The sequence below is a fragment of the Schistocerca nitens genome, chromosome 8 (genome assembly GCF_023898315.1).
Source record: "Schistocerca nitens isolate TAMUIC-IGC-003100 chromosome 8, iqSchNite1.1, whole genome shotgun sequence".
Taxonomy (NCBI): domain Eukaryota; kingdom Metazoa; phylum Arthropoda; class Insecta; order Orthoptera; family Acrididae; genus Schistocerca; species Schistocerca nitens.
Genome location: NC_064621.1, coordinates 173,008,476 through 173,033,343, shown reverse-complemented (window position 1 = coordinate 173,033,343; position 24,868 = coordinate 173,008,476). Strand labels below are relative to the sequence as shown.

The following is a 24,868-nucleotide window of genomic DNA, read 5'->3' as shown; positions in this document are numbered from 1 at the left end:
GACTGACAATAACCTTTCATGAATCACTTCCCTCACAAAAATCTTCGTTACTCAAACTACTGCAATACAGTGAGCGCCAATACTTCCAGCTGAATAAAAGATTCTAACTTCTGAAGGTACCAACTACTGATAGGTATAGTTAGCAAATGAAAGATTTTGATAGAGAACAAACAATTTTACCTTAATAATGTTCAAAAGTCAAATGTTTCAAATGGCTCTGAGCACTATGGGACTTAACTGCTGAGGTCATCAGTCCCCTAGAACTTAGAACTATTTAAACCTAACTAACCCTAAGGACATCACACGCATCCATTTCCGAGGCAGGATTCGAACCTGCGACCGTAGCGGTCACGCTATTCCAGACTGTAGCGCCCAGAACCACTCGGCCACACCGGCCGGCTTCAAAAGTCATCATCATATATACATATATCAGTTCCTGATATCCAGTATTACAAATTTACTCTTTGTGACGGACACCCGTCCAGATCGTCCGGTCTCAAAACCCCGCCATCTCTCTCCCCACATCCACCACTGCTGGCGGCTCACCTCCAACTGCGCAGTGCTACGCGCTGTTCACATCCAACTGCCCAACACTACAATAGCAAATATTCCAACAACGCAAACCAGCCACAGACTTCACACAGCACAGCCAGTGATTTTCATATAGAGCGTTACGTGGTGTTACCAACATAAAAACCTAAACAGCCTACTTACAAACGCGATGCGACACCATTCATCGACTGGCCAGACTTCCCCGTCACTTTACCACTCCAAACGCCGACGTTGGTGTTGTGGTGTTAATGACAGCCTATGCAGTGGAACAGTGCAGTAATTCCATAGTCCAGCTGCTGTTAGTCTCCAACCAATGATACAGGATGACTGGCTCTTGGATGGTAGGTGCAGATGTGAAGTGGTTACCTTGTGCTTAGCGCACAATGCTGCGATCATCCCTCGTGATTGTGAGGTATGTTCGACCGCAACCTTGATGCCTAAACATGCCTATCTTCACGTTCTCATACAGTCCATCATCTGGCCACTGCCACAGCAGAATGTGCGAAAAACCTGGATTCTGTACGATTCAATCAACCAGAGATATGGAGTCCCACGATGAGGCCACTTTCAAACACTAGCAGATGCTGGTAACGGTGTCTCAAGGAGTACGCTGCATCTCCGAGTCAGTACTTCTGGCGCTGTTCACTCCCCTTATATATTTTACCAGGTCTGATAACAACACTAAACACCAACAACAGTAAATGCCATCTGGTGGCCATTCTAGCTGTCGCAGAGAACTGCTGCTCTCATATACATACCCACTGGTGGGATGTGTATGTGTAAAAAGCTACACTGACGTCCTATCACGATTTCTGGATGCTTCACTTCTTTTAATCAGGCAGTGTCAATACAGCTGAAGCTGTTATCTCTACTACATGAAGATATAGTAACAGCTATCGTCCCATATCCGAACAGGATATGTATATATGGGAATCTCCCAAGGTGTGGTAAATTTTGTGCATTAACAAAAATAAAAATAATGATAAATAACTGAAAATGGTTGAAGACTACACAGACACCATCATTACGAACATAGCCTCACAAGTACAGGTCGCCGTTTCATTTGGATGGTTGGTTGATTGGTTGGTTGGGGAAGGAGACCAGACAGCGTGGTCATCGGTCTCATCGGATTAGGGAAGTATGGGGAAGGAAGTCGGCTGTGCCCTTTCAGAGGAACCATCCTGGCATTTGCGTGGAATGATTTAGGGAAATCACGGAAAAACTAAATCAGGATGGCCGGACGCGGGATTGAACCGTTGTCCTCCGGAATGCGAGTCCAGTTCGTTTGGATGCTCAACTTTCTGTGCCCATAGATGTTAAGTCCCATAGTGCTCAGAGCCCTTTCTGTGCCTAACCCATTCACATCAGAAGTCAACGCAGTTGTTAAAGACGTCTTGTGGGCCAAGCTTCCTTCATACCTTTTACGCAAGATTACAATTTCTTGAATTAAGATAAAATCTTGGGAGTGAGTTTTAACTTACGCAATGCAGCTAAATGATTATCTTGGCGCCAGTTGTGATCTGCTGGTTTATGTGGATTTTTAGACCTTTCTGACACTATACATAATATTTCATCTTTTATTAGAACAGATCTCTACCGCATTGCCGCCTGACATATTAGAGCATTTATCTACACCTGCATCTATGTGTAATTCTGCAGTTCACAATTAAATACTTGGTAGAGGAGTCACTGAACCACGTTATTGTGATTTCTCCCCCTATCTTTGATGACTGGGCACAAGGGGCGCACAGATCTCAGATAGCACCATTGGCCTCCATGTTACCATGATCTTTTCAGGGGTAGGTGAAATTTTGTAAAATACGTTATCGTGATAGCAGGTAGCAATAGGCAGTAGTAATAACAGTGGTGGTAGCAGTAATAGTAGCAGATTAATTCATGTGGCCGGCCAGGGTGGCCACGCGGTTCTAGGCGCTACAGTCTGGAACCGCGCGACCGCTACGGTCTCAGGTTCGAATCCTGCCTCGGGCATGGATGTGTGTGATGTCCTTAGGATAGTTACGTTTAAGTAGTTCTAAGTTCTAGGGGACTGATGACCACAGAAGTTAAGTCCCATAGCGCTCAGAGCCATTTGAACCATTTGAATAATTCATGTGTAGATCACCTTTACAAGGATATTGGACATGTTATGCTACGGACGATTAACAATAAGAATATAGTTAATATGTAGACACAGTTACCTGTTCACAGATTGACAAGGACGGTTGTTGTTGTTGTGGTCTTCAGTCCTGAGACTGGTTTGATGCAGCTCTCCATGCTACTCTATCCTGTGCAAGCTTCTTCATCTCCCAGTACCTACTGCAACCTACATCCTTCTGAATCTGCTTAGTGTATTGATCTCTTGGTCTCCCTCTACGATTTTTACCCTCCACGCTGCCCTCCAGTGCTAAATTTGTGATCCCTTGATGCCTCAAAACATGTCCTACCAACCGATCCCTTCTTCTAGTCAAGTTGTGCCACAAACTTCTCTTCTCCCCAATCCTATTCAATACCTCCTCATTAGTTACGTGATCTACCCACCTTATCTTCAGCATTCTTCTGTAGCACCACATTTCGAAAGCTTCTATTCTCTTCTTGTCCAAACTAGCTATCGTCCATGTCTCACTTCCATACATGGCTACACTCCATACAAATACTTTCAGAAACGACTTCCTGACACCTAAATCTATACTCGATGTTAACAAATTTCTCTTCTTGAGAAACGCTTTCCTTGCCATTGCCAGTCTACATTTTATATCCTCTCTACTTCGACCATCATCGGTTATTTTACTCCCTAAATAGCAAAACTCCTTTACTACTTTAAGTGTCTCATTTCCTAATCTAATTCCCTCAGCATCACTCGACTTAATTTGACTACATTCCATTATCCTCGTTTTGCTTTTGTTGATGTTCATCTTATATCCTCCTTTCAAGACACTGTCCATTCCGTTCAACTGCTCTTCCAAGTCCTTTGCTGTCTCTGACAGAATTACAATGTCATCGGCGAACCTCAAAGTTTTTACTTCTTCTCCATGGATTTTAATACCTACTCCGAATTTTTCTTTTGTTTCCTTTACTGCTTGCTCAATATACAGATTGAATAACATCGGGGAGAGGCTACAACCCTGTCTCACTCCTTTCCCAACCACTGCTTCCCTTTCATGCCCCTCGACTCTTATAACTGCCATCTGGTTTCTGTACAAATTGTAAATAGCCTTTCGCTCCCTGTATTTTACCCCTGCCACCTTCAGAATTTGAAAGAGAGTATTCCAGTCAACATTGTCAAAAGCTTTCTCTAAGTCTACAAATGCCAGAAACGTAGGTTTGCCTTTTCTTAATCTTTCTTCCAAGATAAGTCGTAAGGTCAGTATTGCCTCACGTGTTCCAACATTTCTACGGAATCCAAACTGATCATCTCCGAGGTCGGCTTCTACCAGTTTTTCCATTCGTCTGTAAAGAATTCGCGTTAGTATTTTGCAGCTGTGACTTATTAAACTGATAGTTCGGTAATTTTCACATTTGTCAACACCTGCTTTCTTTGGGATTGGAATTATTATATTCTTCTTGAAGTCTGAGGGTATTTCGCCTGTCTCATACATCGTGCTCACCAGATGGTAGAGTTTTGTCATGACTGGCTCTCCCGAGGCCATCAGTAGTTCTAGTGGAATGTTGTCTACTCCCGGGGCCTTGTTTCGACTCAGGTCTTTCAGTGCTCTGTCAAACTCTTCACGCAGTATCTTATCTCCCATTTCGTCTTCATCTACATCCTCTTCCATTTCCATAATATTGTCCTCAAGTACATCTCCCTTGTATAAACCCTCTATATACTCCTTCCACCTTTCTGCCTTCCCTTCTTTGCTTAGAACTGGGTTTCCATCTGAGCTCTTGATATTCATACATGTGGTTCTCTTCTCTCCAAAGGTCTCTTTAATTTTCCTGTAGGCAGTATCTATCTTACCCCTAGTGAGACAAGCCTCTACATCCTTACATTTGTCCTCTAGCCATCCCTGCTTAGCCATTTTGCACTTCCTGTCGATCTCATTTTTGAGACGTTTGTATTCCTTTTTGCCTGCTTCATTTACTGCATTTTTATATTTTCTCCTTTCATCAATTAAAATCAATATTTCTTCTGTTACCCAAGGATTTCTATTAGCCCTCGTCTTTTTACCTACTTGATCGTCTGCTGCCTTCACCACTTCATCCCTCAGAGCTACCCATTCTTCTTCTACTGTATTTCTTTCCCCCATTCCTGTAAATTGTTCCCTTATGCTCTCCCTGAAACTCTCTACAACCTCTGGTTCTTTCAGTTTATCCAGGTCCCATCTCCTTAAATTCCCACGTATTTGCAGTTTCTTCAGTTTCAATCTGCAGTTCATAACCAATAGATTGTGGTCAGAATCCACATCTGCCCCAGGAAATGTCTTACAATTTAAAACCTGGTTCCTAAATCTCTGTCTTACCATTATATAATCTATCTGAAACCTGTCAGTATCTCCAGGCTTCTTCCATGTATACAGCCTCCTTTCATGATTCTTGAAGGACGGTATAGTTATGAAAAGGTTAACGCTAGATATAAAGATACGGAGTATGCAAACAAATCAGCCCTGGAGAAATATCCACTGCCTTCCGTATTTCAGTATTCGCCACGTTGTGGTAGTCACAAGAAAGATTCAGTTTCTTTTGTTACGTGCTCGTGGTTGGGTTCACAGTCATGTAATACATTGTAAATGGCATTGCTATCGCCATTCACTGTAAGTTATTAATGTGAGCTATTGAAATTTAGACGCAATGCCATTATCAAGCGTTATAACTCTGCTTTAGCACGTGTCAAAATCAAAAATCTTCCGTGTTGTCTACATATCATAGACGTACCTGCATGTTGGGTTTTTGACTGTAAGAATGCATATACTGTCTTTAATAGAGGTAAAGTCACTACTAAGCGCAAGCATTGCACGGTTCAGAACAACGATGTAGTGACTTGAAAACTAATAGTTTTTGAACACAGTCTCCAAAATGATCATAAATCGGAGTGTATAAGTTTTAAAATGCCATGCATTCTTCCTAGATTTATGTGACATCGTAGTGTATCCAAATTAAACGGATTGTCAACAATATCAGCTGCAGCACGTGTGATGTTGTCGCTTGTTACGGATCTCCTTCGAAAACCACTAGGCCCATTTCCGTAATCAACAAGGATTGCTCAAATCATGAGGAACAGTACGCTGCAGACACTAAAGCTCAGATTTGTATGTTTCCTAACTTTCGAATAACTGAACTCCATCGACAAAATTTCGGATCTTTTTCAGGGATATTTTCCGAGTACCCACACATATTACAAAAATGAATGAACTTATACACATACATATGTACATCTGTATGTGTGTTCCACATATCTTCCTAAACCACTGGACCGATTTCGACCATATTTGGAGCACGTATCACTTACTGTCTGGAAATAATCGCTAAGAGGGTAAGAACCACCTTACTATCAAAGGGGAGGGGATGTAAAACCAGTGGAGACCACGGCACTCGAATGCCCACACTTTAGTCCCCCAGTATTTGGGAATGAGAGCGCTCAGTGACTGAACACAAAATTTCAAACCTTAACGAAATTATTTCTCTCTGACAACCCGTACAAAATTATGAAAGGAAAACAAAAAGGTTATCGCTTACTACTTTTACGCCGTTCATGCAGTAACAATGCCGCATGAAGTATGATGTTTTAATTTATTACTTCTTTACTACCAGTGGTACTCGCTACACATTTTCCAGACAGTTTTCACATATAACACTGAATGTACCAGTAAAATTATACCAGTTTATGACGCGTTGCTCACGAGATATAAGCTCATAAACACTAAAATGCGTAAAAAACAGTCGCATCGTGCATGGCTTTTAAATTTATTACTTCGTTGCTACTATCTCTATTGGCAACACGTGTAGCAGACAGTATCCACATATTCCACTGAATGTACCTACGGAAACAGATCATTGTACGACTCACTGTGCAGAGGGTACGACGCCAAACACTAAGATGCGGGGAAAAAAGTACCACATAATGCATTAAGTTTTACTTTATTATTTCTTTACTACTAACTGTATTCGCAACATGTTTCTCACACAGTAGCTGCATATACGACTGGATGTACTTGCAAAATTATATCATTGTGCAGCTCATAGGTCCGGAGATACGACGTCTTACCATTGAGCTGCGTGAAAATGAAACTGCAGGACGAAATTCGCTGGAAATATGTGTGAAATGGATGTGAAATATATTTCACACGTGGTTACGCCGTAATTGCATGCGTATAAAGCTGATTTTAAACCCTTGGAATGAATTCAACCAAATTTGATTCGCGTATTAGTTACGAGAAAAGAAATACTGGGAGGGTAAGAATCAGCGCCCTCCTCTTAGGATTAGTGTGATAACGTGAAGAGAGAAGGGGGGAAGGAGAGAGACAGAGGGGGAATGAGCAGATGGTTGTGGTGGGGGGGGGGGGGAGGGACAAATAGACAGAGAGAGTGGGGAGGAGGAATGGACACAAAGACGTTCAGGAGGAGATAGAGAGACAATTGGGGAGGTGGGGTCGAGATGGAGGATAAAGAGAAGGGGTGTAGGAGATAGGGTAGGTGAAGGAGGAAATGGACAGAGCGGGGGGAAAGGAGGAGACGGACTATACGAGATTAGAATAAACACATAACCGGGCAACGCCAGGTATTCAGGTTGTACTGACGTAAAAGATACATGGTCCCTGGTATCGATTTACAGATTAGTAATGTAATTACCTTAATTTATGTGAAAAAACCTTCTCAACAGTAAAAAAGCCTGTAATATCCAGTTACCAGAACGTATAAAACCAAACACATAGTAACGGAAGGACCCACAGACAGACGGGAATGTGCTGTGATGTTAATAAAATATTTTAGGGTTTCAGACCGTGTGAACTGGTTAATTTGCCCACGAGCTTTCCGCAGAGATTTCCTCTGCCATTGTCAAGTGGTTGCCGCTGCCGTGCTTATACAGCCGCGCCGCCGTCGGTGACGTCACTGGTGCCTAGTCCCGCACCATAATATGGCAATCGTTTGGTTGCGCGACTGCCGCGCCTGGTTCAGCTCTCCGATCACGGGATCCCAGGCCGTACTCAACTGCAGTCCATCCTCTTTAGTGAGGGTGTCGTTCGATATTTTGTTCTCTGTTGCTTCATGTAAGTGTCGTCGAATACAGTTCGGTGTCCGTTTTCCAGTGGATGCTCCGCTACAGCTTATTTTTCGGGATAGCGTAGGCGGAAACACCTTTCATGTTCTACGCGACGTTTTTCAATAGTACGGACAGTCTGACGGACGTAAAGCTGCCCACATCCACACGGTATTTTGTATATTAGTTGCCGGCTTCATTAGTTGCCGGATCTTTGCTGGAGGCCCTGAAGACTGTATCGATTTTCTGTTTCTTCAGGAGCCGGCTAATCTTCCCTGTCATTGAGCCACAAAACGGTAAAAAACCCTTCTTCTTCGTGTCTTCATAGGATTTCTTCTGCTTTCGTGGCTTAGCAAAAACTGCTTGCAAAATTTGTCTGTTGCTGTAACCGTTTTCACTGAAAATTTTACGTAAGTGCTTTAGATCCCTCAACAGGTTTCCGGCGTCTGAGGTGGTTTCAGCTCGATGCACGAAGGTCCTCGGAACAGAGCGTTTCTGTGCTGGGTGATGGCAGCCGGTGGCGTATAGATATCGATCCGTGTGTGTGGGCTTGTGGTAAACGCTGTGACCGAGACACCCATTGGGCTTACGGCGGACAAGGACGTCCAGGAACGACAAGAAGCCCTACTTCTCTACCTCCATCGTGAACTTAAAGTCGTCATGGATGTTGCTGATGTGTTCCAGGAACTCTTTGAGCTTTTCTTGTCCATGAGGCCATATGACGAAGGTATTGTCGACGTAGTGATAAAAACAACTTGGCTTTGCAGGAGCTGTGTCCAATGCGATGTCCTCAGTATGTTCCATAAAAAGGTTCGCTTCAACTGGAGCTAATGGACTAACCATCGTGACGCCGTCTGTCTGGCTGAAATATTCTCCACCATCGGATCGCCGACCTACAGGCTTGCATAGCATTTGGTCAGCCACCTCTCGACGCACGTTGGACACTGTGCGCACGACATAAATAATACGGCGGACTTCATCAATCGAATTAAACGTCTACGCCTTTGTGAAGGGTATATTATCATTAGTTTTGATGTAGTTTTCATATTGACGTCTGTGCCCATCACATACTCTATAGACTTCCTGTCCTAGCTCTTTGATGACACCATCGTGGATTTATTTGAACATATCCTGACGTCATCGTATTTTTTACATGATGGAGAGAATGGAATAAGGGATCTCTGCCGAAAGCTCGTGGGCATCTAACCACCTGACGCGGCTTCATACACGAAAATATTTTATTAATGGATGTAGCCGCGAAAGCATGCATTCGTGTGGTAATGTGTTTGTCGTCGCTGCGGGAACAGCTCAACACAGCGTCGTTGTGCTGCTCTGCGTTGCATTCAGTGAAGTCACACGCGTGATTCAAATCTGTCAACTCAAAGTGTGTAAATCTATCCACAGTGCTCTGTATCATCGTTAACGTGCAACTAACACTGCCAGAAAAAAAAATCCGAAACAGAACTGGGCGCTGATGAATGCAGTCTTTGAGAGCGACGAGTGAAGTAACCATTACTGTCGTCAATAGTAAGTACCGCGAGTGATTGAAAATAGTTTATTTTCAAACATGACACACAGCGTACGCCGTTGACATTTGCACTTTTGCCCATAAATTTTCAGTGTAACACAAATGCGAAGATAGATGGGGTGATAAATCTAACGAAATGCAGTTACGCTGTAACGAGTTAGCGAGACCGTGGGCCCTTACGCAGAAATATACCTAAACAATCTCCGAAATTTTGACGGTTGAATTCTGAGTCACGCTGTATGATATTCCACAAGCCGCATAAAATGCAGAACATGCTTACCGTGACCAAATTTTTATTTGCTCCTAACATCCGTCACAGTTGCGATAATAGTCATCGGCCAGAAAGAAATGACTATTATCGCAACTGCGACGAACATCGGAAGAAAATAAAAAAAAAAGATATGCATCTATATGATCTAGTTACACGCAGCGATCGTCGAATATCTATAACGGAGAAACGTTATGAAAGCTCCCCTTCTTATACCTGCAAGACCTATACCATGGAGGTATTACAAGGTGAAAGAAATTATTCTCTGCTCATTCGAAAGTGCTGCTTTACGTAACATTTGGATAAATCCTTTAGAACATAGCGCAAATAATTCGCAGCGATCGGATGCTTTTGATCGTCACGTCATGTACATTAAAATACTGCCATATATACCCTTTATGTAAATTTTTTGTTGACTGAGGTGTAAAACAAAACTCGCGAGCTTAGAGATCTTCTGAGCACCCTGTAAAGTACTCTGAAATATTGCAATTTACATCTTTTACGTAATTTTCCGGATAATTTTTTTCATATGGCGCAAAAAAATAATTCAGAGCCTTGGGATACTTTTGAGCACCCTGTGAGGTACATCAAAATGCTGCAAGTAACGATATTTAAATAATTTTTGTATAAATGTGAATGTGGCATCAGTTGACCTGAAGCAGCTTTTATGACAGAGAGAGAGAGAGAGAGAGAGCTTACGTAAATTTTAGTAAATGACACGAATAATTTTGAACATTACACTCAATTTAGGTAAAGATACTTGTGGAAAAACAGTAGTTAATTGAACATATTTGGACATGACGCAAGAAAATAGAAGTAGTACTGTGGAAAATTGCGCTGGATACATTCAATCAAAGCGAGCATTGGCAAAAACTGCTGTACTTATTTCACTGTGGTTTTTCCCGCCAGTGGTACCGTGCACGTCCATAATAATTTTCAAATATTCCCGTCATCCGCCGTCTTTAATTTTTAAGACAAACACGATAACTCCAGGACCTGTAGGAAATTTATGATCGCGCAACTCATTACCAGATTTGAATGGACCGACCTAATTCATCCACTGTGCAGTCTTGTTTTATGGTCTTGAGACTTTATCTTAGAGACTTTCATCTCACCGGGCGTCTGGAAACATGATCAACATTCTGGGAATTCAGATGTTGTCATCAAACGTGTAGGACAATAGTTACAGTTCCATTTTTCAGGAACACTGCATGCAGGCTCTTTTTCATTTTTCGAAAAAGTTCATAACGACTAGTGGTCACTGATTGGGAAACTGGTAGTACGTAAATGAAATCTTGGTCTGTTTTACTGGGTTAATGTGCTTACTACATCTGTTGTAAGCACACCGGACAAAGCAATTAGTCACCCCAAGAGGCAAGACACTAATTATGTCAGAGATATCAGTACCGTTGAAAATGGCCTCAGTTCGACGAGGAGGACAGTGAGCAAACACAAATATACACCGAGGTGGCAAAAGTCATGGGATACCTCCTAATACCGCGTCGGACCTCCTTTTCCCGAGAGTAGTGCAGCAAGTCGACCTGGCACGGACTCAGGAACCGAGGAATGTCCCTGCATAAATATTGAGCTATGTTGCCTCTACAACGGTCCATAATTGCGAAAGTGTTGCCGGTGAAGGATTTTGTGCACGAATCGACCTCTCGATTATAACCCATAAATGTTTTATGGAATTCATAATGGACGATCTGGGTGGCCAAATTATTCGCTCGAGGTGTGCAGATTGTTCTTCAAACCAGCCGCGCACAACTGTGGCCGGATGACATGGCGCATTGACATCCATAAAAATACCATCGTTGTTGAAACATGAAGTCCATGAATGGCTCCACATGCTCTCCAGGTAACCGAACATAATCACTTTTAGTGGTTGATCGATTCAGTTGTTACAGAAGACACAGCACAAACCATTATGGAACCATTACCAGTTTACAGAGTGCTAAGCCGGTCGGGGTGGCCGTGCGGTTCTAGGCGCTACAGTCTGGAACCGCAGGACCGCTACGGTCGCAGGTTCGAATCCTGCCTCGGGCATGGATGTGTGTGATGTCCTTAGGTTAGTTAGGTTTAAGTAGTTCTAAGTTATAGGGGACTGATGACCTTAGAAGTTAAGTCCCATAGTGCTCAGAGCCATTTGAACCATTTTTTTACGCAGTGCCTTGTTTACAACTTGGGTGAGTAACTTCATGGGATCTGCGTCTCATTCGAACCCTACAATCACAACTGAAATCGGGACTCATCTGACCAGGCCACGATTTTCCGGTCATGTAGGGTCCAACTGATATGGTTATGAGCCCAGGAGAGCCACTGCAGGCGATGTCGTGCTGTTAGCAAAGCTACTCATTTCGGTCGTCTGCTGCCACAGCCCAATTACGCCAAATTTCGCCACTCTGTCCTAACGGGTACGTTCGTCGTAGGACCCTTTTGATTTCTGCAGCTATTTCCCGCAGTGTTGCTTGTCTGTTAGCACTGACAGCTCTAGGTCCGCGCCGGTGCTTTCGGTCGCTCAGTGAAGGCCGTCGGATTCATCGCTACTATTGCCGTTGTGGGTCTCGGGATACTGAAAAATGGTTCAAATGGCTCTGAGCACTATGGGACTAAACATCTATGGTCATCAGTCCCCTAGAACTACTTAAACCTAACTAACCTAAGGACATCACACAACACCCAGTCATCACGAGGCAGAGAAAATCCCTGACCCCGCCGGGAATCGAACCCGGGAACCCGGGCGTGGGAAGCGAGAACGCTACCGCACGACCACGAGCTGCGGACCGGGATACTGAATTTCCCAACGACTTCCAAACGGAATGTCCCATGCCTCTAGCTCCAACTACCATTCCACGTCCAAAGTCTGTTAGTTCCCGCCGTGCAGCTATAATCACGTCGGATACCTTTTGACATGAATCACCTGAGCACAAATGGTACCTACTCCAATGCACTGACCTTTTATACATTGCGTACGCGATATTACCACTATCTGTATATGTGCATACCGCTACCTCATGACTTTTGTCACCTCAGAGTATCCAGGGGTGCCATTGCAGAAGACAGTGGTGATTAGATGCCGTAACGCTATAAGTTTGAGGCAGATAACTGCTGACTATTTTACGGATTAAGAAAATGGTTCAAATGACTCTGAGCACTATGGGACTTAACATCTATGGTCATCAGTCCCCTAGAACTTAGAACTACTTAAACCTAACTAACCTAAGTACATCACACAACACCCAGTCATCACGAGGCAGAGAAAATCCCTGACCCCGCCGGGAATCGAACCCGGGAACCCGGGCGCGGGAAGCGAGAACGCTACCACACGACCACGAGCTGCGGACTTACGGATTAAGATCTGGTGATTTGGCGGGCCGGTACAATTGCCGTAGGGAGCCTGGGTGTTTGTCAAAACAGAAACGTATGAGTGCAGCACTTCGAACACATTTGTCATCTTGGGACATATAGAAGAAAGAAGAAAAATATGTCAAGGAGAAAGCTGAAATAAATTTCCTAGTTCATGTTCGCCGTAATCTGAATGACTGAGCCCAAGTCTTGATGCGGAAAGACATCCTTTTTTAAGGCTGTTCTCTTTTAAGTGAATGACTAACCTTCGTCCTGAACTTCGCCTTCCACTAATTGTATGTTAAAGGCCTCATTAGGCCATGCCCTTGACGTTTTTCATAACTGGGACTGGTTTGGCCACATTACACGCCTCGAGAGAGGTAATGCACAGTTTCTGAGTTGTTTGCCATACTGCGGTGGATTTCGTGTGCTGTTAGGGGCAATGTCCTTGTGGGAGGTACTTGCCTCCAAATACCACTACGGGCATACGGAGCGTTTCCAGTGAAACTTGGAAATTCCCGAGGACAAGTATACCGTGACTTAGTGACCAGGTAGTTTCCAGGAATACTTGTCAACTTTGACACATTTCAGTGTGGGTGTAAAATTTCACCTGTATCACTGTGTTGATCCCAAACAGCCGACTGTCGCATTTAAACGACTGCAGTACCATGACTTACGGCAGATATGGAGACTGATATGATGCCTAGTACAAGCTCCACATCATCTACAGCGCTCCAAAGCGACCACCGTTCTCTTTTAAGTAAATGACTATTTTGACCTATGAGCTCAAATGACTTGAAAATAATTGTCAGGAATTAGTTTTGGAATGACCCTAGTAGTAAAGAGTGCTCGATATATTGCCAGAAAATTTTAGGCAACTTTCACACGATGATGAGAAACGCCTGACATCATGTATGTACCCTTTTTAAGGTTCACTACCTCAAAAGATAAAAACGGAACCCTTAATCCAGAATGAGATTTTCACTCTGCAGCGGAGTGTGCGCTGATATGAAACTTCCTGGCAGATTAAAACTGTGTGCCCGACCGAGACTCGAACTCGGGACCTTTGCCTTTCGCGGGCAAGTGCTCTACCAACTGAGCTACCGAAGCACGACTCACGCCCGGTCTCACAGCTTTACTTCTGCCCTTAATTATAGAACTACCATCTTGTTCGTCTGTCTGTCCATCCAAATGTTAATATCACATTTTCTCACGAACATATAGAGATATCAAGTTGAAATTCATGTTACAAGCTAATATCTACTGTCCCTTCACGGTGTGAAAAAGGGTCTAAGTCAATGCAGCCAAAACATAGTTAATAAATTTGTTGTAGCTGGGAGTCACAGTCATAAAATTTTTTTTTTAAGGATATCTGGTGTAAAGATTATGTGCTTCAAAAGATAATTACTTTTACGTCACATATTTTGACCCTTGCACCAAGACCGGTATATCAACTACGCTCTAAGCCAAAAAAATAAGGTACCACGAAGTGATTATCCCACTGGGACGAAAATTGGTAGATGTAATGTGCATGCACAGACAAAAAATTATTACAATTTCAGAATAACTGAATAATTTATTCAAGAGAACGAGGTTCAGAAATGGAGCAAGTCAATGACGCGTTAGTCTCCAAAAATGTTCAAATGTGTGTGAAATCTTATGGGACTTAACTAATAAGGTGATTAGTCCCTCAGCTTACACACTACTTAACCTAAATTATCCTAATGACAAACACACACACCCATGCCCGAGGGAGGACTCTAACCTCCGCCGGGACCAGCCACACAGTCCATGACTACAGCGCCCTAGACCGCTCGGCTAATCCCGCGCGGCGCGTTAGTCTTCCTCTGGCTCTTACGCAAACAGTTATTCGGCTTAGCGTTGATTGGTAGAGCTCATGAATGTCCTCCCGCGGGATAATGTTCCAAATTCGATCCAGCTGGAGTGTTAGATCGTGGAACTCAAGATCTGGTGGGAGGGTCCCGCAATCAATACTGCACCCTTTATCAACTGGGGAACATCCGTCGAACTTGCTGGCCAAAGTGGGGTTTGGCAAAAACGAAGACAAGCAGTTTAAACTCTTTCTATGTGGAAGTGAGCATTACATTGCTGAAATGGATTGTCATTAAGGACAACAAAACGGGGCGTAGAATAACGTCGACGTGCCTCTAAGCTCTAAGGGCGCCACAGATGACAACCAAAGGGATCGAGCTATGAAGAAAAGAAATGGGTCCCCTAGACAATCACTCCTGGCTATCGGGCCATATGGCGGGCGACACTCTCCCTACATGTCTTTGGCCTGGAATCTGATTGACAGGAGGAGAATTGTCTTCCGTGACGAGTGCCACTTCGAATTGAGACCTGCTGACCACCAAAGACGTGTACGGTGTCGTCCTGGACAGCAATGGGATACCAACGTGGCTGTCGCCCGCCATACGGCTCAGCAACCAGGAGTGATTGTCCAGGGGTGCCATTTCTTTTCATAGCATCTGCATCCGCGGCAACCTCACAGCCCAGCGATAGTCGACGATATTCTACTCCCCGTTTTGTTGCCTTCCATGGCAAGTCATACTGGTCTTATTTCTGAGCAAGGTGATGATCACCGCCTTAGCTAGCAAGGTCGACGGATCTCTCCCCATTTGGGAAAGTTTGCTGCATTTATTACAGAGAAGTGCGACGAGATCTGGATTTTGACGATCCAACACGCCAACTGGACACCATTTCGCAAGATATCCCGCAGGAGGACCTTAAGAGCCCCATCAGCCGTTATCTGCTTGCATAAGGGCCATAGGTTGACTTTCTCGATACTGAATTGCTCAGTTTGTCGAACTCATTCTCTTAGTAAATTATTTAATTTCCCTGAAATTTTAATCGTTTATTCGACTAATTCCTTCGCGGTGAGCCGTTTTCAGTCCTCGTATTAAGCTAGCCTTCAAATGCCGACGATATGAGCAGTCTCCAGAAGCAACGCGTCGTTTGGATTTCACGTCGAATTGTTGATTCCTGTTTGCGGCTCGATAACTGGGGTAGGTTATCCTCATAATGAAGTTTTGCGGAACCTTCAGAGCGTGAGCTCTGCTCGTGCTTGTACGTTTTCTTCTTCCATGATAGAACAGAGAGAGAAGACGTTGTTTGTAGGTGTTCGGACACGCGAGGACACAGGAGACGGCTTGGCTTTGCGCCGTCAGCAGCCACTTAGAAGGCTGGCCAGGCCGCTGCGACGTCGCGTGGCCGACGTCTAATTTTAGGGCAGCGGACGGACTGTGCTGTCGCAGGCAGCGCGATTAGCAGGCTATCAGCCGCCTCCAGCCTCCAGCCTCAGCCCCCAGATCCCACCCCCCCCCCCATCCTCCCCCCACCACAGCACCCACGCACGCACACCAGTCACGCCGCGGCGGTCGTGGCGGTCGTGTCGCGACACGGCTGCGCCGCCATCATTGTCTCGTTAACTGGCGGGTCCGTTCGCGCGTTGATAGCCCCGCGGGGCCACACTGTTCTGGCGACGACCCGTAGCGCTCTTCGGCAGCAGGGCGTGAAATGCTTTCACGCTAGTGGCTCGCTGAACATGTTGTTACCCACTGGACGTCTAAGCGGACAGTCTCTTCATAGGGTCAGTGCTAAATTTTTTGTTATCTATGTTACTATATAAAGACAAGTCGCTGTTTAACATTGGTACCAACAATCTTGAAAAGTTCCTGACCGTTTTACTTCAGATTTTTACATGTAACTAATACAATTTGGAATAGACGTAGGTTACATATTTTTAATGAATATGGCATAGAAACACATATTTAAAATCTATAATGATATGTAAAACCAGGTCGATATTTGTTCTCAGTAACCTCTGAAAGCTATTCACCGTTATATAATACGGAATTGTTGTTACCAAAAACCTCGGAAAGTTTTCAACCGATTTACTTCAGATTTGTATACAGTATTCTAATAAACTTTCAGACGGGCATATTATATGCTATTTCTTGATAGAATAGTGTAAAATTTTTCTTCTAAAACCAACTGCGAGCAAGAATATGTTGTGTTATGTGAAAATGTGCCGTTTCGTTTTCTTTCTCGTAGACAGTTTTAACTATGAAAGCAAGGCAGTTATACTGTTAGACAAATTGTTTCTCCTTATACATAATTTTAAACAGAAATTGTACACACAACTATCTGCAGTTTTATTTTCTTTCTCGCACTCAGTTTTAATAGAAAACAGGAAAGCTGTATTCGTGGCTTATGGACTTACGATTAGAGTAGTACTACGCAATCTGAATCGTCCAAAACTTTGTAATCCTACCGTTCACGGATTGAAACTATGTGAAAACTGTTATTGAAGCTAATAACCTGACAGATCCAGCAGCAGGAAGGCAGTCTCTGACACCATATACCAACGATCCCAACAGATTTACTCATTTTAATCTTCGTACATCCATATTTAAATTGGATGATGGTAGGACACCAGCTGGTACAATTTTTATTAAAAATGAAACTCCTCCAGCTGTACTTAAGATTTCACATTTATTTGGCTACTAGTTTGGACGTTGCGTCAACGCCATCTTCAGGCCCGTACACTTTGATGATATCAGTTGTGTGTGGCTGAGTACTAGAAGTCCGTGGTGAGACCAATACGTGCTCCACATGGATGGCGGGCAGTACCTGGTTACCCATTTTAAACGGCTTCAACTCCCAATCAAGAATTCGTTAGCAATAACGAAAACAAGATTCAAAGTCAGCAAGAGGGGGCGGGGGGAGAGGAAATGGGTATATATAGAGAGAGGGGGAAATCTACATGGCGAGGAGGAAGGAAGATGTGCAGAGAAATAGAATGTAGTGCGAAACGGACAAAGACAGGGGGAGGAGGTGATGGAGAAAGAGGAGGACAAAGGATATAAACAGACAGAGGGGATGTAAGGAGATGGACTGAGAGGGCGGCGGGGGGAAGGAGATCAGAACTTATATCCAATTTCTATACATGTTTAGCAGTCGTGAAGCATTGCTGGGTTCGCCAGTATATGTATAAATTGGCGTGAAATATGTTAAATATTTGTGAAGTACATCATGTATGTATATAGGCAAAGCCAAGGGTAAAAATTCATCTTAAGCCCCTGGAACGATTTCAATCAAATTTGGTAGACTTATTAGTGAGAGTATGGAAAAAAATACTGTAGGGGTAAAAACCACCAGTCTCTGACTGAGGTGTGGGTGATGACGTCGAGAGAGAAGGAAGGACGAGGAGATGGGCAGTCAGGGAGAGGGAAGGAAGAGACAGGAAAAGATAGGAAGAGGAGGAGAAGGAGGAGATGAATAGAGATAGGGAAGGGGGAAATCGACTGACAGAGGGGGACAATGGACAGAGAGAGGGGAGAGGAGGAAATGGTCAGGGAAAGAAGAGAGTGACAGAAGCAGCAGCAGAAAGAGAGGGGTGGAAAGAAGGTGATGTGGAAATGAGAAGTCAGAGGGGAGGAGGAAATGGACAAAAAAGGAAAGAGGAGGAGATGGACAAAGAGAGGGGAGAGGAAGAGGCGGGCACGGAAATGAAGGCGGTGGAGATGAACAGGGAGAAGGGGAGGAGTAAACGGACAGGGAAGAGGCGAAGGAGGAGATGGACAGAGACAGTGGGAGGACGAGAGGGACAGAGAGACAGTGGAAGGAGGAGATGGACTAATTGAAGATTAGGATAAATACCTACTTATGTAACACCGGATACTCACTAGTCCGTTTAATATTTTCGATTTTAGTACTGTTGAAAATTTCGCGTGAGTTCTTTCGAATGTTCCTGACATCGCAGAGAACGGCACTCAACAATCCTTAATAATGATTCACGCTGATACAGTGATTAAATGCTATACCATGGACCTAAATATGCAGGTTTCGATCTCTGGTCTGTTGTAGGAATTTTATCTGTCCATTTTCAGTTCTTTCGCTTCTGACAATGTTTGTAAATGTGAAAGATGCCAAATTGTAGAATGGTTCGTTATCGATGTTAAACTGTAAGTCCCCTATAATTGGCTGGATAAGTCAGTTTAAAGGTCAGAGAAAGGCAAAGGATTTCAGCTGGAATGGGATTATCCCTAGCAGAGCACCGTGGCATTCAAAGCAACTTTCAAGTTGATGACAGCTTTACCTGCAGTGCACAAGCAAAGCCCGTGAAATGTCGTTTCGTGTACCTTAGAATTACTATATTCGTCATCATAGGTCAGTCTTGGAGGGTCTGTTCAGACCCTTCAGTTCACCTTTTTATTGGTCTTCCCAAACATATTTTCCTATTGGTAGCTATTCAGTGCCTTCCTTTGGTATTCCCTCGCTTCCCTTTCAAAGGATGTGTTTGTTGTATTTTCGCCTATATTTTTTGACTTTTTCTAATAGTAAGAACATCTTCAATTCTCTTGTGATGTCTTCATTCCGAATGTGATACAATCTGCTACTGATCTTGATTCTTCTCAGACACTTCAATTACTACGGCTAGAATTCGGTTACTATCGTTGGCCGTTAGTTCGTTCACGAATTTTTATTAACCCCAGACAACTTCAGGGAGGGAGTTTTCATACGACGCAAATTAACCCAGACATCCACGGCAGCTGCAGAATATTGCAAATGTATTCTTTAATCGCTCTGTGCATCGAAATTTGTACTAACTAATTCTTTTCAGACATTAAAACCCACCAGATAAGTAAGCTGCTGTGAAAATTTTTTTCTCGTTAATTTTGTAACAAATTATTCGTGTAAATAGGAGTCAATCCCCATTGACTGTTGGATTACTTCATAAGAAGTTAGGTAGCTTGGAATTTAAAAATTTCGCTAAAAATTATATTGTAAATGTTGTGTAAATTATTTCCGACCCTGTGTCAACTTCTGTAACGCTTTTCGTGCCTTGTGGAGCACATACGCACCATTTTTTATTTGTTTATCTGAGTCGTAGTCTCATGGAAGCTTCTGTAATAGATGCTATTTCAGCGTGACCGTGTAGTGATTGTGACTGTCATGTGTTCTTGTTATGTCGTTTGAATGTTGACGGTGACTTTCTTGATGACAATGATGGTGAAGATGATGACGATGAGACGAAAGGCCCAGGGTGAAACCTCGCGCTGGCATACACTCCACAGTTTCCAGGTGATCACAGAACTTATCGTACCTATCCTCTGGCAGAATCGCTTTCAGTAGTGTCAAATGAAGAGTGGATATGGAAAATATTCTTCGGGCCATTTTTTCCATAAACGCGTTTTCAGTTCTTTTGTGTTCTCGCTACTCTATTGCATGCGCCTAGTGTCAAATGATCGAGATAATATTTCAAATACCTATTACCAGAAGGTCCATGTTATCTACATCTACATCTACATCCATACTCCGCAAGCCACCTGACGGTGTGTGGCGGAGGGCAAAGTGTTGCTTCCCTCATGAGACCCAAGTGCCACCTGACAGAGTCTTTGTTTCGCAAGATTTACACACTATTGCTGAGTCAGCTAAGGCTACACTAAGTGATCAAAAGTATCTGGACACCCCCAAAAACATACATTTTTCTTATTAGGGGCATTGTGCTGCCACCTACTGCCAGGTACTCCATGTCAGCGACCTCAGTAGTCATTAAACATCGTGAGAGAGCAGAATGGGGCGCTCCGCGGAACTCACGAACGTGGTCAGGTGATAGGGTGTCACTTACGTCATACTTCTGTACGCGAGATTTCCACACTCCTAAACATCCCTAGGTCCACTGTTCGCGATGTGATAGTGAAGTGGAAACGTGAAGGGACACGCACAGCACAAAAGCGTACAGGACGACCTCGCCTGCTGACTGACAGAGACCGTCGACAGTTGAGGGTGGTAATGTGTAATAGGCAGACATGTATCCAAACCATCACACAGGGATTCCAAACTGCATCAAGATCCACTGCAAGTACTATAACAGTTAGGCAGGAAGTGAGGTAACTTGGATTGCATGGTCGAGCTGCTGCTCATAAGCCACACATCTCACCGGTAAATGCCAAACGACGCCTCGCTTGGTGTAAGGAGCGTAAACATTGGAGGATTGAACAGTGGAAAAACGTTGTGAGGAGTGACGAATCACGGTACACAATGTGGTGGTTCGATGGCATCCCTATAATGGGCTGAGCTGCACAGAGTCCTGACCTGAATCCCACAGAACACCTTTGGGATGTTTTGGATTGCCGACTTCGTGCCTGGCCTCACCGACCGACATCGATACCTCTCCTAAGTGCAGCACTCCGTGAAGAATGGGCTGCCATTTCCCAAGAATCCTTCCAGCACCTGACTGAACGTATGCTTGCGAGAGTGGAAGCTGTCATCAAGGCTAAGGATGGGCCAACATCATGTAGAAGTCCAGCATTACCGATGGAGGGCGCCACAAACATGTATGTCATTTTGAGACAGGTGTCCGGATACTTTTGATCACATAGTGTACGAAGGGTGTAGAAAAATTTCCGCTTGCAGTCACAATAAAATATTATTTATTCCTTACACGACCCGTTCCGGGCTTGTGGCCATCCTCAGGTACTTATACATTCATGTACATGTTTATATTGCTGGAGATCAATAAAGTCGATCTCCAGCAATGTAAACATGTACATGAATATATAAACATCTGAGTATGGGCACAAGCCCGAAACTGGCCGTGTGACGAATAAATAATCTTTTATTGTGATTGTTAGCGGAAATTTTTCTACACCCTTTTTTTAAGGAGCAGTCACGGAGTTTAACAGCATCCACTATGGATAACACTCACTTAAAGCTATCAACCCGTTCCACGTAGCTCCAGTGCATACAACTGATTTCATAGATTTTAGAGACGCGTCTGAAATATCGTTGTCATTGTAGGCTTGTTAATCTCCAAATTCAGTATGATGAAAGTGTCTCATACTCATCTCAAACAGCTTTTAAACGTTATTTCTCTGAAACAGAAAAATGGAAACATGTCAATGTATTCAAAAGAGAAAATACAAGGCAGTTGTAACCCTTGCTACACTTCGTCTTAAAGTGAGCATGTTTATAGGATGCAAAACAAATACCTGTTGATGGTGTTGCCACTTATTCCTCAACAGCACAGCGACTTTTACAATAAACTTTCCAAAATATGATACCAATAATGGAGTTGTGTACGAAAGAAAAATCAATGCTGAAGAATATTTTTTTCATGAATTGAATTTTGTTATGTAAGAAAAACGACACATAGCTTCTGTTGAGTAGAGTTCTACTAGTTACAACACTAGTGCTCTGTTTCGATACTTGTATTATCACAAACAGAACGGATTCCTCTGTTTTAATGACACTAGGAACTAAAACTTTCTAATTGGCACCTATAACGAGTCACTTTCCTGTGTAACACTTAGAACGTTCCTTAATAAATTATTTACTTTCTACTCCATTATTTTTCGTAGTGATGAAGTGAGCTGCAAAATTCTGTGGTATCAGAATGCCTTCTTGATTTTTTTGGATACAAACAAGTTTTGTACTAATAGAGATGCATTTTTTTTTTATTCTTCTGACAAATGTGGGATTCCTCACGCAGAACACTTTGCACTTCAAATGCTCTTACTCCATGAACTCTATGAAGAGGTTTGGAATATTTCTCGAACGTTGAGACAGAGGCTGGCGATAAAAATCTTTAGCCGACCAGGTTTCTACTTGACGGCAAAACAGCGACAAATATTCTGACCAGTCACATTATATCTCAGTACTCCCGTATAAGTAGGCGTTAACAACCTCGAACACAGAGACTGAAAACAAGATGGGAGCTTCAGGCTATCTATAAAGGATGTCTTTCAAGGACATAATATATTTATATGACCAGTTACGCTGCTGTGAATATTATTTTTATTTTAACTATAGGTTTATTTTAGCAATATAGCCATTATCAGTTTATCAGTAACCGAATATCTTTTGATACAATTGTTGTACTATATGTGCGTAACTTATGAACAGCATGGTTTTACATACTTCCATGTAACATCATTGTTTCCGTTGCTCTTTGTTTGACACTGATTATATTTTACATTAATGTAGCAATAATAATCAGTTCTGTACTATTTCCTTTTATTAGTGGTCAGAAATAAATCTTAGTCTGAAATTGACATTTAGTGATAGCAGTTGTGACAGATGATAAGCGATTTTGTTAGTTTCTGTTGCTGTTTATTTGTTTAGTTACCGTATTCTTTCGTTGGTATTGTAATAGTTATCAATTGTGTGTTACTTTCGGACACTTCATTAGGTATGGTCTGAAATAAACTTAATTTCCAGATGAAATTCATGACGTCAGCTATGTCAGACGATCAGCAATATAGTACAGTTACATCTGCTTGTTGACAATTCAACCAGCGATGTTGTTGGTTTATAGTAAATGGATATCCCTGGTGTTGTTTTATTCAAGCCAAATTATGCCTCTGGTTGTATTATGTTTCATCTGGGGTCTTGATGGATAATGTCAATAAAGTTTCCGATGAATTATTAGTATTTTAGGTCAGTTTGTTCGTTGAGGATTAAATGTCGATAATTTCTTGCGCGTAAATATGTCCCTGTTTCCTCCAACACACTAATTACTGATCTTTTTGATGTTAGTGTGTGTAAAATATCGATAGCATTTTTCAATGGGTATGTTGTGGGGCTTAAATTTTTAATGTGATAGAAAAAGATGGATGGGTTGTTGTTACTTAATGCAACGTGTTCTCGATATCTAGTGGCGAAGTTTCTGCTTCTCTGTTCAATTTTTCACAGTCTTTGCAGTGAATTTTATATATACCCAGGTTTGAGTGTATTGGCGGTTTCCACCTCCATGACTGTATTTTTATTTTTATGTTATGTTCTGATTTGTAGGCGAAACTTGTGTTGGTATTTTTCAGTAGTGCGTTAATTTTGTTTGATATGTTCCCAGGTATGTGACGGTTACATATGTAATGTTCTGTTTTGTCCGTGTTTATTCTGATAAATGTTATTCTGTTAGGTGTAGTAAGTCGTGAGGGTTTTGTGTATTTGTTATGCAACTCGGTAGTTATTTGTGTATTCTATTCATTCTCTTATGCCTTGTATTGCTGGATTCTAATTTCTTTTTGTGCAGCGTCCTGTTCTAGAGGCAGGTTCTATCGGTCATGGTGTGAAAGTATGCATATTTGTGTGATTTTGGTTGGCAGGAATTTGCATCAATAATGTTATCAGTTCTTGCTGGCTTTCGGTATATTTCGAATTTATGAGTACTGCTAATATCACCTAAGATCAAGTCCAGATGTAGAATTTCTTTTGTATATGTTCGATGTCCTCACTGTTTCCATCTATAAGCATTATTGTGTCGTCGACATATCTGTGGTAATATATTATTTCATTAATGAAAGTGTTTGGGACTCTAAAGGGTATATTATTGTTCATATGTAACTTATATGTAATACAATAAATTTATGAGACGTTCTATTAGAGATAAACTGAAGATGACTGTGTAGCTAAAATAGGCCTGTAGTTAAATTAAAAGTAATATTCATAGCAATGTAACACGTTATATATATATATATATATATATATATATATATATATATATATATATATATATATATATATATATACATACACTCTATGTCTTTGAAAGATATTTGTGACGTAGCAAGCCCAAAAGGTTTCAAACTGTAAAGGACGTATTTCGATTTCGTGTGGGACAGGTGAATACTTCGTAATGAATATTTGACGGTTTACCATGCAAATGCGTTACAAGAATGCGCAGAAAGTAATATTATGGAGAAAAACATAATTACTACTCCAGGATGGCCCAAAAATAACCACTAAAGAAAGACATTAAAAACACTTACCTTCATACAGTTCCTGTCTCCATAAAATGATTCTTTACACAATAATAAAAGGAACTTTGATTGTTCAGATCGTTAAGTAATCATTTGCGGGCGCTGACAATGAGCAGTAACACACTGATGTTCTGCATCTTTCCTATGCGTTGCATATGCGAATCCTGTTACTTGAAATCAAGCTTAATATACAGTTT

The 24,868-nt window shown here is 42.5% G+C and overlaps 1 protein-coding gene across 5 annotated transcripts in view; it reads left to right on the top strand.

Annotated features, from left to right (window-relative positions):
• Positions 1–24,868, top strand: part of LOC126199014 (ankyrin repeat and death domain-containing protein 1A-like) — an 811,076-nt gene that overhangs the window by 299,637 nt on the left and 486,571 nt on the right. For 4 of the 5 annotated variants that reach the window (XM_049935702.1, XM_049935701.1, XM_049935700.1 and 1 more), the window contains exon 1: positions 16,289–16,495. The exons of the other annotated variant lie outside the window; for it this stretch is intronic. The gene's annotated coding sequence lies outside the window, so the exon portion shown is untranslated. Of the gene's footprint in view, positions 1–16,288; positions 16,496–24,868 lie in introns of those variants that run through there. 5 annotated transcript variants of the gene reach the window in all.